Source organism: Papilio machaon, chromosome 4 (assembly GCF_912999745.1).
Source record: "Papilio machaon chromosome 4, ilPapMach1.1, whole genome shotgun sequence".
In the NCBI taxonomy this organism is placed as follows: Eukaryota; Metazoa; Arthropoda; class Insecta; order Lepidoptera; family Papilionidae; genus Papilio; species Papilio machaon.
In genome coordinates, this window is record NC_059989.1 from 6,920,177 (window position 1) to 6,935,654 (window position 15,478).

The 15,478-nt window shown below is 39.2% G+C and overlaps 1 protein-coding gene across 3 annotated transcripts in view; it reads right to left on the bottom strand.

The window, feature by feature from the left end:
* The window catches only part of LOC106720335 (ecdysone receptor), a 179,268-nt gene that overhangs the window by 131,225 nt on the left and 32,565 nt on the right, over window positions 1–15,478 (bottom strand). For 2 of the 3 annotated variants that reach the window (XM_014514978.2, XM_014514976.2), the window contains exon 1: window positions 5,228–5,663. The exons of the other annotated variant lie outside the window; for it this stretch is intronic. The gene's annotated coding sequence lies outside the window, so the exon portion shown is untranslated. Of the gene's footprint in view, window positions 1–5,227; window positions 5,664–15,478 lie in introns of those variants that run through there. 3 annotated transcript variants of the gene reach the window in all.

A 15,478-nucleotide genomic window follows, 5' to 3' on the forward strand; every position in this document is an offset into this window, starting at 1 on the left:
CACGGGGACGGACTGAGGCGGCGTGATTTGAAAGTGTACTCGAGTGCATCGGTTATCGACTTTTCGGATTCGAGTGGCTTATAATTAGATGCTTATTTAATAGTTTGTAATAATATGTCTTATCATTTTGAATTGCCTCAACTAGCTTCATAATTGGAGTACAGCCATGAAATATTACTTACGACCTCATTGAAATTTATCTAATGAATCTGTGAAAGGATTTTTTAATCCTCAAAAAGTATTTTATGTATTTGAGTTAACATGTAATGTAATTTCTAAAGTCAATGTTAAGTTATTTCACTGCAAGTAAATGAAGACTGAATAAGGAAATAGACTGGTGTTGAATTTTTAGGAGCAATCTAATAGAAAAACAAATCAAAAAGTAAGATAACTCTCCGGCTGTTCCAAATTAAATGCGTGATCACATAACTAGTATTTTCGTATTTTAATTTATGTAGTAAAATAAATAATTATCATAAATCTGAAATTTAAAAATAACATGTAGTCTGAGAAATGTTGTCAAAACGAATTCTTCGGACAAAATATCATTAACACATTGAAGTTTCGTTGTGACCATGGAAAATTTGCAATGTACAAGCGATGAATCATCGAAGACCGTCGATATATGTCATAATGTTTTTAACAAGACTAAAGTTGTTTACCTATTACTATGGAGCCGAAATTGTTTCTGATATTTACCACATCCCTATATATTTTAGGATTTTATGATCAGATTTTTAAATAACAGAGAAAATTCTATGCAGCATTGCCTTTGATCTTGGCTTATACCGGTAGTTAGGACAGAATTATTTACGATTAACAATAAAACCGAATGAACCTTTGCGCTGACGTCATGATTAATTAAAGAAGACCATTTTACAACTATCACACTATTATCTAAATTGTTTGGGGAACAATTTTGTCATTTATTACAAAAAAAAATCTTTTATAGTTACGTTTATAAATGATAACATTGTTTAACAATCATTTAAAGTGCACGAAGTCGAAGACAGAAACTGAGTTTCGTCTCAGCATATTAACGAGCATCGTGACCGATATAACAAAGAGCAATTGAAGATCGTCTTACACAATTCAATGCGTAAACGTATTAATTTTATTGCTAAATCTTCTCGCTTGGTGAATTCCCACGCGTTTTATCAGATATAATGACAAAACGCCTGAATCCCCGATCTCTTGCCGCTTATTCAAGCTCAACTGATTCAGAAAGATATTGGCCTATTCAGTATAACTCATGTAACTGTGGGCGCGGAGTGACTTTGAAAGATGGGGACTGCCTATTCAGAACTGAGTCGCAAGACTGCTAAAAATGCAATTGATTCAGAGAGATACAGATGGCCTCTTCAGGGATACATAGTATCACATCACGTAATTCATAGAGGCCGCCTATTCAGGTGTAGCTCATATCGACGCGACTGCCTCGAAAACCCCGATGCCCCATTTCGGGAGCCGAAATACACGCAGTGTCCCAGTTACGTCCCCGGTTATCTGATCCGGCGACATTCGCAGGCGAGACGCACTGAGGAAAAGTGGCGCCTGTTAGCTTTCATTCCAATTATTAAAAATTAAATCGAAAAAAATCAGAAATTCTACAATATAACACGGAATTAATTTATTTTAGCTCTGGTACCACACAGGTTAAAAATATTTTTATTATTTATAATATGTAGTTTACCATAAATGAAGTTTTTTATCGAATTTATATTAATAATTTTTATTGACCTAAACGAAATATTCGACGACTAAGTCAGGCAAATAAATTAAAAGTTTTTTTTTCTACTTAATTTTCTCGCATAAAGTTTGAAGTGTACTCTGTCGGTCCTTTTATTAATCAGTTAATTAATCTTGAAGAACTTTATGCTTTGTTTCGGCGTCACCACTTTCATTCCACCGCACTTCAAATATAGCTGTAGAAGTCGGTATGAAAACAAATTGAACCAAAATAATTAAAATCAATTTTCTACATGAAAGCGATAGGTTAATAAACAAATGTATAACTCTACATTGAAATAAATTGAAAAAAATATCTTGATCTGATATTTATTTAACCAACAAAACAATTTTACAATTTTGCTTTCTTGTAACTAACTAAAAGCTGTTATTCAATCACACTGTCAGATGGTATCTATTAACATTTTCCGAAAATCCTACTAAAATATGTCAGTCAATCCTAAGAAAAATATAGTGGCCTTAATATGTTATTAAATGTGAAACGTAGATAGAATACTAGAATGAATCATAACATTAAAATTATCCGTCTGGTGTCCTAAATAAAGTGGCATAAAATATTCCGATATCAACGCAAAACGGGTCCAGATTCCCGAATACGAAACGTGCGTTCGGCTCGGGTACCCCGTTATCTTTATCTCTACACTGGTTTACAAACGTATGGGTGTATACTGTGGCCAAATATCGGTGACAGCCGGGGTGAATGACCTCGCTCAGGCAGCCACAAGGCACCTGCAATCGCGTCGTCGCCTGTTGACACAAAACCAACAAACGCGACTGACGCGCGACGCTCCCCAGTGATAATGAACGCCGTTGGTGCAATGTACTTGAGATTTCAAATTCTACACACGAATTTATTACATATGAATTATTTTCATACGCAAAACTCGACAGCGTCATTAGAGCAAGAGCGCTTGTACACTTGCGTCGCGGGTTGTTAAGTTCAATTTTGAAAGAAATAAATTAGATGATATCATGCAATAATGTTTAAAATGTAACAGGGTCATAGTAATCTATTTGAATTCTGCAATTTATAATTTAAAAACGTTAAATAATCAAACTTTTTTTAAGTCATCTTGTATAAAATTGAAATGTATACGAAACAGTGTAGTGTATACTGTATACATATGCATTATAACGCTTCGTTTGTTTTACTTGAACGCTATTTTGGTGCATTCGTATATACGGTATCCTGCACGAATTGTTTCCGCACGTCAACGATGTTTGTTTACATTGGAAATATCTTTATTGGGCTTGATTATTAGTAATAGATCCCAATTAAAATGCAGTCTAGGAACTTTCATTTAGCAAATGCGAGGAGTAATTAATATGTCGTTGTATTTATTACTTTTCTATTGATTAACAAGTCGAGTAATATTAGAAATATTTAATGCCGAAAATGGTTTTGTGTAAAAAAAAATAACAAAAACTCTTGATAGTTAGTCCATCTCTGTCAAGTTTGCGAGTTCAAAACGTCATAGTTACTTGTTAATAGTGGCTACCTAATTATAACTCAAAAACGCCAAAAAAAACTTTTTTGTTACCCTACCATATGTTATGGTAGAAAAGGGAAAGTTTTCAATACAATACAATAAATTCTTAGTTAAATTAAGTAAACGGGAAACAGCGTTTAAAGCTATGAAAGTTGTAAATTATGATAAAACGTTAAACCTGTTTTTGAAACGTGTTTATTTCTATAGTTAATTGATCTGAGTGCTGAGAAAAATGGTTGGTTGGTTACGTTGGGACAGTAACATGTTCCAAATCATTACTAGGGAAATGTGTCCTGTGAGTGTTACAGTAGTAGAGTAAGAGTTCGCAGCTGCGGATTTATTTCGTGATCCGTCGCTTTCCCGCGTGGGAATCGAGGGCACGGCCTTGTCCCGCTTCTGAAGATTGGCACATTTTTATCACACTTCAGCTATCGTCGGACGGTTAAGAAAAAGTTGGATTAACGAGGTGTAATATTACTACGAAACTGAAACGAACAAATGTATTTTTCATTATAATTATCGCTACATATCCGGCGTTGTCCGGGTTGAAAGTGAAAGAAAAATTCTGGAATCGTTAATTTAAATCAATTTCAATATATGTATATTTTTTTATTTGAAAGCTTATAGACTATATAGGTTTCTAATAAGTACATGTCAGAACAATTTACTTCCATGAAGCAATAATGTCAGTAATTGGTAAATATGACGTTTTGTAAAATAATTTTTAACTGAAAATCATAACCAGTAAATCCTTCGCTGCCGCCAAAGCAGATGTGGTGTGTCCAAAGAGGTCTTTTAGATAAAAAAAAAATGTTCAAAACAAGATAAAACCTGTCCATAATTCATCGTAAACGTTTCTACGTTCTTTTAAATGTAACGATTGAAATACTTAATGTTTATTTTAAGGTTATAATGAAACAAAGATCGTATTGTGGCCACATTATTGAATAAGGCCGCTCGTTAGCATCCAGTTGAAGGCAAATTAGCAAATTGACTACGTAGTTACCAATTGCACTGGTTGAGTATTCGTTCAACGTTCGCTATAACACGCATTTATAGCTTTAAATATCCCTTTGCGCTACTATTGTTGATACGTCTCATTGTCAATTGTAATTCACCCTTTTTTAACTATGATTAATAGTAGGGGAATTTTAAAACGTATCGAACTTTCTGCATTCTTTTTTAATTTCAGTTTGATTAAGTGGACATGATTTTAAAGCAATAGAGTTGATACACATATCCCTGTATAGCCTATGCTTAAACAAAAATTATGTCAATGTTGACACAAAATGCACATTTGGACGAGGATCTAAAAAATTGCACCTTTTAATCGAAACTCAGTGCAAGGCTTAAAGATTATTGAACCTAAATAAATACCTAAAGTAAATTTACCTGGACGGGCTACTGGAATTAATTGACTGTTCCACGCAAACGACCTCACGGACATTATCAAGTGCTACATTATTTGTCTCTTAAATTATACTTCTCTGACGTAAATGTAAATTTTAATATTGCCATATTTTAAACATTTGCCATATTATGTTTGTGATGTGGTTCTTAGACACATCGTTATGCTAATTAGCACGAAAAGAACAGAAAGGTAAAACAATCAGTTACTCAAACTTTTATACAACCAATACCTCTTTCTAGTTTTTTAAATTTGATAAAAAGATGTTTTACTTTAAATATAATGTTACATACACGAACTGCGTTGATCTTAATTATCAGTGATAACGAAATATAGTTCCTGGTATTAGTGACGGCACAAATCAGCTGTGCAGCCGCACGCCGTCGCGCGGGTCGCCAAGACTGGACGCGCGGCGTGCGGTGCGCGGCAAGAGGACTGGACCACGCTGCTGCTCATCGACACACATATTATGACACTTTCCAACTCGTCCGCTATAAATATTCAACGAACGCTTCGCCAACGACGGCCGCTCTCACCGGCCTCTCCGTTCCCTCCACAGTAGAATTACAACGATACCCACCTAGATACAGTTTAGGCTCAATTTTGACGGCCCGCTCTCGCTGTCTGTCAGGAAAATAATCAGGTCGTCGGTTTACGCGCGCACACCGTCTTATTTATCCATCACTGCACATCCGCACCGATCGGGGAAGCTCACGATCTCACTGTCACAGAACGCGGCGGCGAGACCACCGCCGCAGTCACACACGCACAGGCACCGACAACGACGCGCTGGAGTACCGCCGGCGCTGCGGGCGCAGGCGGTTCGATGCTCTGCACTGCACCGCGGAGCGAAGTCGCCAAGCACTGAAAATGCGACGCGAGGTCGAGCTGACCTCCACGCTCTCTAGCGTGAGAGCCGTCAAAATGTGAGTAGTGGCAGCCGAGCGGGTGGCAGTGCAACGAAACCGCTGGAACTTGTACAGACGACGCGCGTGACTGGCCGCCGCCGACTGACAGGGCGCGCCGCGACGAGCCTCGCTTCACCACCACACGCGCACTCGCGCACACTCGCGCCGCTCCCGCTCCCCGTCCCGCCCCGTCCCGCGCTGCGCCGTGCCCGCCCCGCCTCGCGCCCGTCGCGCCGCCTCACAGCGACACCGAGCCCGAGTGCCTCGTCCGACGGCCAGATCCGATGATATTTTAAAATTTCATTTCGAATTTGACTTGTAAAATCTACTCAAATCAGTCGAAACGACAACGCGAGCCGATCGTCCCGTCTGAATCTTTATCAAAATAAAGAGTGGTGTGTCGTCTCGGCGGAGGGATTAGCCGCGCGGTGAATGAGTGGCGCGTGTAGAGAGGCCGAGAGCGCAGGCGCTACCCGCTGCTCTTGCTTCGTACTCTCTATGCGACTGGCGAAAACTATCTAATGGAAATCTCTCCCAATGACGAGTTTGCCTATCGAAATAATTATCTATAAGAAATTTTTGTTTTTTAGCATTTAACATGACTACATGAAAATATTTTGATCCGTCTTCATATGATCCGTCATAACATTGAAAATCACAACAGTAGGAGGCCCGCGTGGAGGCAGTGTAAGGTTATCGGAATGCTTTAAGCGCGTCGTTTTAAATTGCGCAAATAGATGTTCCAATGAACTCGTTTAATAATAGCGCGCGTAGTGAGGGCGTTAAGCGCACTAGCCGCGCCCGCCGGCGTTGCGCGCTGCAGCCGCTCTCAAGGCTGCTCAAGCGTGTACCAATACAATGCGTGTGCCTGGTCGTTGTGAACTACATTTACTGAAGTTTGTTTCTCTTTCGTGATAATTCCTCCGATTTCATTTTCTGTGACTACCTACATCGCAAACTAGTGTTTGCCTATAATACTTCTAAACATATAGATAACAATAACTTCAGACTACAAAGCTACAAAGCCACACAGCGTATCCTTTTATTAAAACGCTAAAAGAAATTGAATAACAAACAGCTTCTGACGGCTGCTACCGTGTTCATATTTAATGCAAGTCACATACAGATTTGAATGTAAAGTTTTAAGAATTGGCCGCGAATATAATTTGAGTGACATCAACGCGAGCGTCATATGCAGCACATCAAATTTCGGAGGGCAAATTATTTTTGGTATCTCGATCGTCAATTTACTCAAAAAGCTTACATCCAAATATTCTTTGCCAAATTAGTTAAGACGTAGACGACCCAAAGAAAAAATTTTAAATCCTAAAAAATAAAAAATTATACCAAAAAAAGTTAGTATCAGGTTTGGTAGAACAAATAAGTTAAAGAACATCTTATTGACGGGTTTGTATGGGTTGATACAATTGTTAAGATTATGAAAGAGTGTGTTACAGATTACATAAATATAAAGATATACAATGTATGTATTTTCAGCACAAGTAGCTGTAGCCAGTATAAACAAGACAGTATTGTAAATGTGGGCACAAAGATGGGATTGTTAGCCGGTGGTCGCTCGGGACGCCAATCCCCACTTCCGCCGGCGCCCGGGGCATTGCCAGAAACACTTAAGGGAGAGGAAAGTACGCCAACTAAAACTAAATGTAACACATTTAATTCTTCTCGTTTTACGAAAATGTAATTTGAAAATATAATTATAGTTACTTAATTATTCCATGACATTCGATTGAGGATGCTCAAAGGATTTGCTGGCTGCAAACCTCTTGATATTTGTAATAAAAACAAAATTCTGTCGATAATCTCACGATAATTCTTGAACGGTACAAATCAATTTTTGAATCTAACTAGTAAGTTCTTTTAAAACAGTTAAAAATAGTTTTCATTTCGTTTCGCATTTCAATGTGAAAATGCCGACTTTCCTATAAAAACATACCAACATTTAGCCGTAGCGAAGTTTGTCCACTTCAGCCGTAGAACATTCGTGCCGCACGGACTCGTCCCCTCTCCTATTCTTGGACAATACAACATAAACGTCCGCTCACTTCTGTTGGCCGTCAAAGAAATATTTTCGCATTTTGTTGCCATATAAAAGTAGGAACAAACAGTCGTAACGCGCTACAAATAACTTATTATTTCGCACTTGCCAGTATGTTAATATAATTGTGAATTTTCACATGACTTTGTTGACCTCAGTATGACAAGGACTGTGCTAAGGACAAATTATTCAATAACATAGAGTTTATATTTATTGTTTTATCTTGCTTGAAAAAATAATAATCGAGAGATTGAGAACTAGTTAGTATAGCTATTGTATATTATGTATGTTCTTTTCGGATCATGTAAACGGTTGTTTCACTGTACCTTGACAGATTTATCGCATTGGAATGCTAAATATTAACAAGTCTTTTTGTTTTTATTTCACAGATATATCCTACTAGTTGTCGCCCGTGACTCCGTCCGCGCGACAGACTATGTTCTACATCTGTGTCAAATTCATACATCCATCCATCCAAACATTCACATTTATAATATTAGTAAGATATATTATGAGCCATATCCGAACTGAATAGATGTGTGACCCTATAGGAATAAATCGTAATTCCCTAATTGTCGGCAATTTACTTTAACTTATTAGTTAAAGATTGTTAATGTTGGTTATGGTTGGTCAATGGCTCAGCCGTGAAGAAAGGCGGATGGCCTCCGGTGTTCCACAGGGGTCCGTGTTAGGGCCCCTCCTGTGGAACATCGGATTCGATTGGGCCATCCGCGGAGAGGTGCTGTCCCGGATGGCGGTCATCTGCTATGCAGATGACACGCTGGTAGCCGTCCGGGACACTACCTGGAGCCGGCTTAAAAGGAGGGCTGAGGCCGGAGCCATGTTGTTGACCCGGAGGATCGAGGCGCTAGGCCTCCGAGTGGCCCTCAGCAAGACCGAGGCCCTTTATTTTAAAGGGCCTAGGTGGAGGATTCCTGCGGGGGCCACCCTCCGGGTCAACGAAGAGGAAGTCGGGGTCAGGGCCCGGATGAAATATCTGGGTCTTGTCCTCGACGGGGGCTGGCGCTTCGGCGATCATTTCCGAGCGCTGGCCCCCCGGCTCGTGGGAGCGGCCTCAGCCCTGTCGAGGCTCCTCCCTAACCTTAGAGGTCCGGGTGTACATACGAGACTGCTGTACACCACGGTCGTCAAAAGCATGGCCCTGTACGGTTCACCGATGTGGGCAAATGCCCTCAACGCACCAAACAGGGCCCTCCTCCGCAGGCCGCAACGCATAATTGCGGCGCGTGCGTGTCGGGCCTACCGCACGGTAGGCCACGCGGCGGCCTGCGTTTTGGCCGGCACCCCTCCGTGGGAAATAGAGGCGGGCGTGCTGGCCGAAGCCTACTGGGCGCGGGCAACACAAAGAGCTCGGGGCGAAGCCCCGGCTCCAGAGGAGCTCTCCCGCGCCCGGGAGGCGAGGAGAAAGACGACCGTGGAGCTCTGGGCGAGTGGCCTAGCGCACGCCCAATATGGCGTGCGCACCATAGAGGCCATACGCCCACAGCTCCCGGAGTGGTGTGGGAGGAGCCACGGCTCCCTTACCTTCCGACTGACACAGGTGCTGTCCGGACATGGCTGTTTCGGACGGTACCTGTGTCGGATCGGAAGGGAAGAGACGATGCGCTGCCACGGGTGCGGCGCCGATGAGGATACGGCGCAGCACACACTTGAAGTGTGCTGCGCCTGGACAGAAGAGCGCCGCACCCTGGTGGCGGCGATAGGCGGCGACCTCTCACTTCCCGGCGTCGTGCGCGCCATGTTGGGAAGTGAGAGGTCTTGGAACGCGGTCTCCTCCTTCTGCGAAACTGTCATATCGCAGAAGGAGGAGAGGGAGCGGGAGCGCGAAGGGGATCCCCTAGCGCCCCCGCTCCGGCGCAGAAGAGTGGGGAGAAGGAGGCGGCAATTTGCTGCTGCCCTTCTCCCCACGCCTCAAAATTGAGGGCCCCTTAGGGCCAAACGCAGGCGGGGTCACGGAAGTAAGCTAACGCGTTTCCCGTGGCCCCGCCGTAACGCGTCAGAGGGCAGTCTGGTTTTAGTGGGTATTCCGGTCGCCTTCTGCGGCCGGCGAGTCTCACACTCCCTACGCCATTGCACAGCCCGGCGTAGGGGTGCGTAAATGCATTTCCAGACTTTAAAAAAAAAAAAAAAAAAATGGTCAATGGCTCAGTCACCCGTAGGCTCTTATAGTTTTTCTTTCTTTCCAACGTGATAATAATAGATCGCAATTCTATTTTTCCATCAAGAAATTTGGGATTGCATATGTTGACTTGTGGTAGTTGACTATGGCCTTTTTTGGTATCGGAGAGAAATCTTCAAAAAATACCCTGCCTGTTCGAGGGAAAGACAGGGTTATGTGAGTTTTTTATTTACTAAAACCTCCTCGGTGGCGTTTCTCAAGTGCGGCTGTGAGGATCCCGGCATCTTGGCCTAGTCACCCCTAGCTTAAAGTAGGATCCCAGCTCCTCAGTGGGAACCTGTCGAGCTGTGTATAGTGACGAGCTGATGATCATGATGTCGACAAAAATAACATATTTCTTTAGGTGATTTCATGTTCATCTATCTTGCTTGTCCTAATACTTATCAACATTTAGAAAAATGTTAAATGAAAAGAGAAATCCATTGACATGTTACTATAGATAAGAAAACATCGTTTGGGATCATTATGGTCATAGGTATATATTTTATCGAATAGCAGCATGTTAAGACACATAATTACATTGTAGAAAGTCTCCGCATTTTAGGCAGTGCAGTTAAAATTGTGCCTGTTCTTGGATAAAAATATTTTCTAAATAAATACGTTGACATGGATATGAAAGAAATATTACGTTTACTTCTGAGACAGTCAAAAAGTGCAACCATCTTTTGCAGTTAACTCTATCATAGTTAAAAACATGCATTATAAAATATTTTGAAAATAGATACATGTAATCATTGACATTATAACTTCTGTAACTATTTAAAGTATCGTAAGTATCGAATACGATACACGTCGCTCGTCAAACGCATTGTCTAATGACATTTTTAAGCATATGCATCCGTCTAAACAACGCCGAACATCAGTCTAATGTTTCTTGTGACCAGAGAAAACAATTAACCCCCGACTCGGTCGAGGCTCCGCAAACATCAACCGATTTAAGAGATCCCGACGCCGGTGTCGACGACCGAATGAACGATACACTGATATTTTGGATAATTCATAAATGTCATTATGCACCTTTAAAGGTCTGACTTATTATTATTGGATATAAAATCCTCCCAATACGTCTGCTATAATTAGTACCTCATTTGGTGTTTGGATATTTTGTGCATTAAGCGAACTGATTAAAAGATAAAAGTTAATCATGAACGTAAACAAAGAGTGGTGAAGATGAAAATGTGACATGAAATTCTAATTAGTCAGAGCTTTAAATAGATAAAAAGTAGGATTGAAAGGAGTATTAATAAATAGAAGTGATCACATCATACTAATATTATAAATGAAAATGTTTGGAGGGATCGATGTTTGTTACTTTGTAACTCCAAAACGGTTAAACGGATTTCAATTAAATTTGGCACACACAGATGCATAGTCTGGAAGAACACATAGGCTACTTACTAAGTTTTTTTTTATGTCCGCGCGGACGAAATCTCGGGCAAAAGCTATTTAAAGTAACTTTTATGTGTCATCACAGAAAAATGGTTGTTGAAAACAAGTCAGAACAGGGTCTCGACTACCTATAACACAAACGGAAGCGCCAACGTATAAGAATACAATTGGCTTGAGGCTACTTAAACCTGTTCCTTACCTGACCACTTGATCATCATGATAGAGATAAGACGATTTTTTTATCGATCGATTCATTCTCGCATTTATAAGCAACCAAGAAGATATTTTAGACACATTCAGTAGCTGGTATCGTTTTTATTTCCGATGTTTGCAATTAACGCTTGCAGAGGTCGTTCCGGCCTCGCAAAACCTTCGGTTTACAACCCACGCGATCCCACGCCCACTGCCCAAGTCATTGTTAGAAACGGATAAATCAATTCTTGCACAAATAAAAAAGTACACAACTCCGCTATTGTAATTATGAGGGTGTTTGATTTATCTCCAAATTTTTATTTCGGTGTTTAATTAGTAAAAATAATTGAATCTCATCGTGAGTTTCATGTCATTTTACATGTTTTTTGACTTTGAAGATTTAGAATACAAACAATTTAAAACAGTTAATCCTTAAATAAAAGAAATTTCTAATAGTGTGCGAGGGAAAGAAATGTTCAATGGAATAAAGGAAATGCAAATTTCTTGACTTCGATCAAAATTCATTGTACATTAATTTGGTCTCTCATTAACTTCTCGTCAAATAAATCTCGTGTTGTCAAATAAAACACAATGTTCTTAATGTGACGGGTCTTTGAGTATTCAATGTTTTTTAACATTTCCTCGTTTTGTCTAACTAGCACAGTTTCTGCGCCTCAGTAGGACTGCATACATACTACTCGTGCATTCGGATACGCATGTAAACGGCAGTTAATTCCACATGCTGTAATTGAAATGGCTGCAGTTGGTAAACGCGGCGCGCTAGACTATCGACCGTGCGGGCGCAAGTAGGATTTCCTTTTTAGACCATACCTATTGCTCGTCCGTCATTGGGTCAGTGTGCGACCACCGGCCCATACTGTTTCCTATAACACCATATAATTTACACACCAGATGTGACATTTAATAACCTTTGAACAGGTGGCTTTGTGTTTAAAAATAGAACAAAACTCGTAGTTCTAGTACAGCTATTGTTTTGTCGTACTGAGAAATGATGGTACCTCAGTTTATCATGATACCAATATGCAGTACAGGTCGCACTCTTAGAGATAGCGTTCGCCATTTACGGATTACGTCACGGAGGAAGTAATCTTAAACCAAAATTTACATAAATCTTATTGGAAAATGTTTTCAACTCCATCTTTTTTTTCAAGATAGACTGAATATAAAAAATATGTTAAGATGATTAATTTCTTCCTATTATTTAAAATTTAAAACAATATCCGAACAAATTAAATACAGAATGTATGTTAACAGCTTTCTTTTACAATACATTGTATGCGAAAATAAATATGTTTTGGTTACGAGGTCGCTCTGTGGTTGAAAACCAAACATCTAGATTGTAGATTTACATTCAGTGATATATTTATATTTATGAGACGTTCAAAATCGGAAATTTGAGAATGAAGATCGTAAAATTGGAATGGAAGGAGGTTTGGATCGTTCAAGCTTCAAGTAAATTTAAAGAGCACTAACGGTAATTAAGTAAACAGAGATAGTAAATGCATAAGATTGAGGTATGCTCTATTTTTTTTTGCTGTTACTTAAATGAATAATAAAACTACATCTGATTATTATTGTGACAGGAGTAAAGTAAAATATATTTTATGTATATATGTCATCTAATCTATGCCATACTCATGCTAATATAGAATATCGTTACATAACATAGAGCGATTAAAGTGTTACGAATTTCGGTTCGCGAATGCGACCTAGAGAGGTGAACAAACGACCGACATAATGGAGTTCAACCCAAATTTTTGACCCGATTCGATGTAAAAAACCCGGCGCAGTGAGTGGGCTAACGACCGCATTGACGTAAGCCCGGAATAGACAAATAAAAGAGACGCGGAATGCAGCCCAGCTCTTAAGGCTTTCTTTCGTCCAGCCGATTATTTAATCGATGGTTTGGGGCCCGTAACGGGAACGAGACCGCTAAGGGTCGATAGACTGGTTTGACGACCATGGGGCCCCATGTTATGGTGTTCTAATTTTTTGTCGTAACGATTCTTATTGTAATAAAATTTTAATGTTTAAGTCCATGCATGCTTCGGTGGTTTAATGAATTGGTTATAAAACTATGTATAGAGAACCAAGGTCGTTGTTGCGTTATAAAGTGGGATATTTTTTTTATGAACTGGTCGTTTTAACGTAGATGTTTTCGATACTCACCGAGGTTACTCTCGATAACTTTTTTCATTTCATTCCCACAAACTTTCCAAAGGTTCTCGAACCATATAGTTGAAGGCCTACCCACGCTACGTCTTCATAAACTTTTGGCCTCCTCATCTTTCCGTTCTATTAGCCAATTCATTAGAAGAATTTCAATAAATAATAACTTAATTAGTATTATGCCCACGATAATAAGTTGCAATCAAATCAATTAATTTAATTATGTAAATAAAGCTGCATAATAATTTAAAGATACAACGATATTTAATTAAACGAGGTTTAGGCTAAGCGCCATCTGCGCCCGGCCACCTCAAGCCCGGTGAAACTGTAAATGCCTCCTCAAGGCAAACAGTGACTACTCAGTCTAATAAAAAAAAATAAAAAAACGATATTTAAAATAATTAATGTGTTTCGGTATGAGTATTAAGGTCGGATGGTGTGACATAATTCTAACAGGCTTTATCAATTAATATTAAAACAAAACAACTAATAGCATATTATATTCAAACAAATAAATTTATACAAAGAATGTAACCTTAATAGTTTAATAAATGGAACAATATGAAGGTGTTCTTATTTACAATTCATTAGTTGCTGATTACTTACCATTCGCAGACTCTACATTGCAAATCGCTCCGCACATCCTTGATCTAAATACGAACAAGGGGATCCTTAGACTTTTATTCATATACCTTTGTCACGCGGTTTTATCTTCTTCTTTTCTACGTACTCATCTTCTATGGGTCGTAACAAATGACAGGAATTTTGTGAATCCGATACGTGTTCATACAAACTCTTTAGTTTCATTACAAGTATTAATTAGAATGAAGCGTGCCTGTATATTTGGCAACACGCCATGGCTTTAAAACATATGTCAATATGTCCTAGATTTCGTATAACAAAGAAGGCACAGGTTTAAAAAGCTCCTATTTTCATTACAATCCTACTCTATGGTAAGTAGCAGTAAAATTATCTTGTGCATTAATATACTGCATTATAATAAAAATGTGTTATTGCTAACTCGACCTTGCAGGTGAACAACTTGACACCTGTTTCTACAGGCAGCCACAATACTGTATACATCTTAAAGGGCAATGTAAGTAAATTACATACTAAAGAAGTGACATTTCTCACTTGTCAAGTAATTTCCCTCGTAATTTACAAGGTAATGAGACAAAATGTCTTCGTAGTATTTTGTATGTCATAAACCTGATTAAAGTAAATATTGACCTCTGATAGGTTTAAAACATTTTCAGTTAAAACGTAGCATTACTAGGTTTTTTGTTGTTTAAATATTTATTTAATGTAATATTTTCTACAGTTTAATCCAGTTCGGTTGGAATCAAAGAAAACATGAAACAAAATGCAATCACTTACAGAACAATACAGTAAGCGACGTTTTAACTCTTTACGAATACCAAACGAAACATGCTTAATAGGGCTGAGCAAGAACAATGTCTATAAGGGCAGGCCACACATAATTGTTTGTGTACCAAATGGGACATGGCTGCCGTTTGTGCATTGTGGACGGACCTTAATTATATGGCAAGGCAAAGGGCCCGCCGCCGGCGTGCGCTGCGCTTGTCCGTAATTTATGCGACGGAACAGCTATCCTCCACAATCTTTGATACGTTATCTCTATATGTGCTATTTTTGCACATTCTTATTGAAAGTCGTAGAAGATTCTCGCCCAAATCATTTACTCTTTATTTTTGGAGTTATATTAAATAGAATATTTAAAAGATTTACAATGTTGGAATCATATAACAACTACATCTGTGTTCCTTCATATAATATTAAAACGTATTCGGGGGCCAGGAATCAAGAATATAGATTTAAATATTTACATAATAGAAATGGGAAGAAATCATAATTCAAAAGAATAGTCAACTGAAT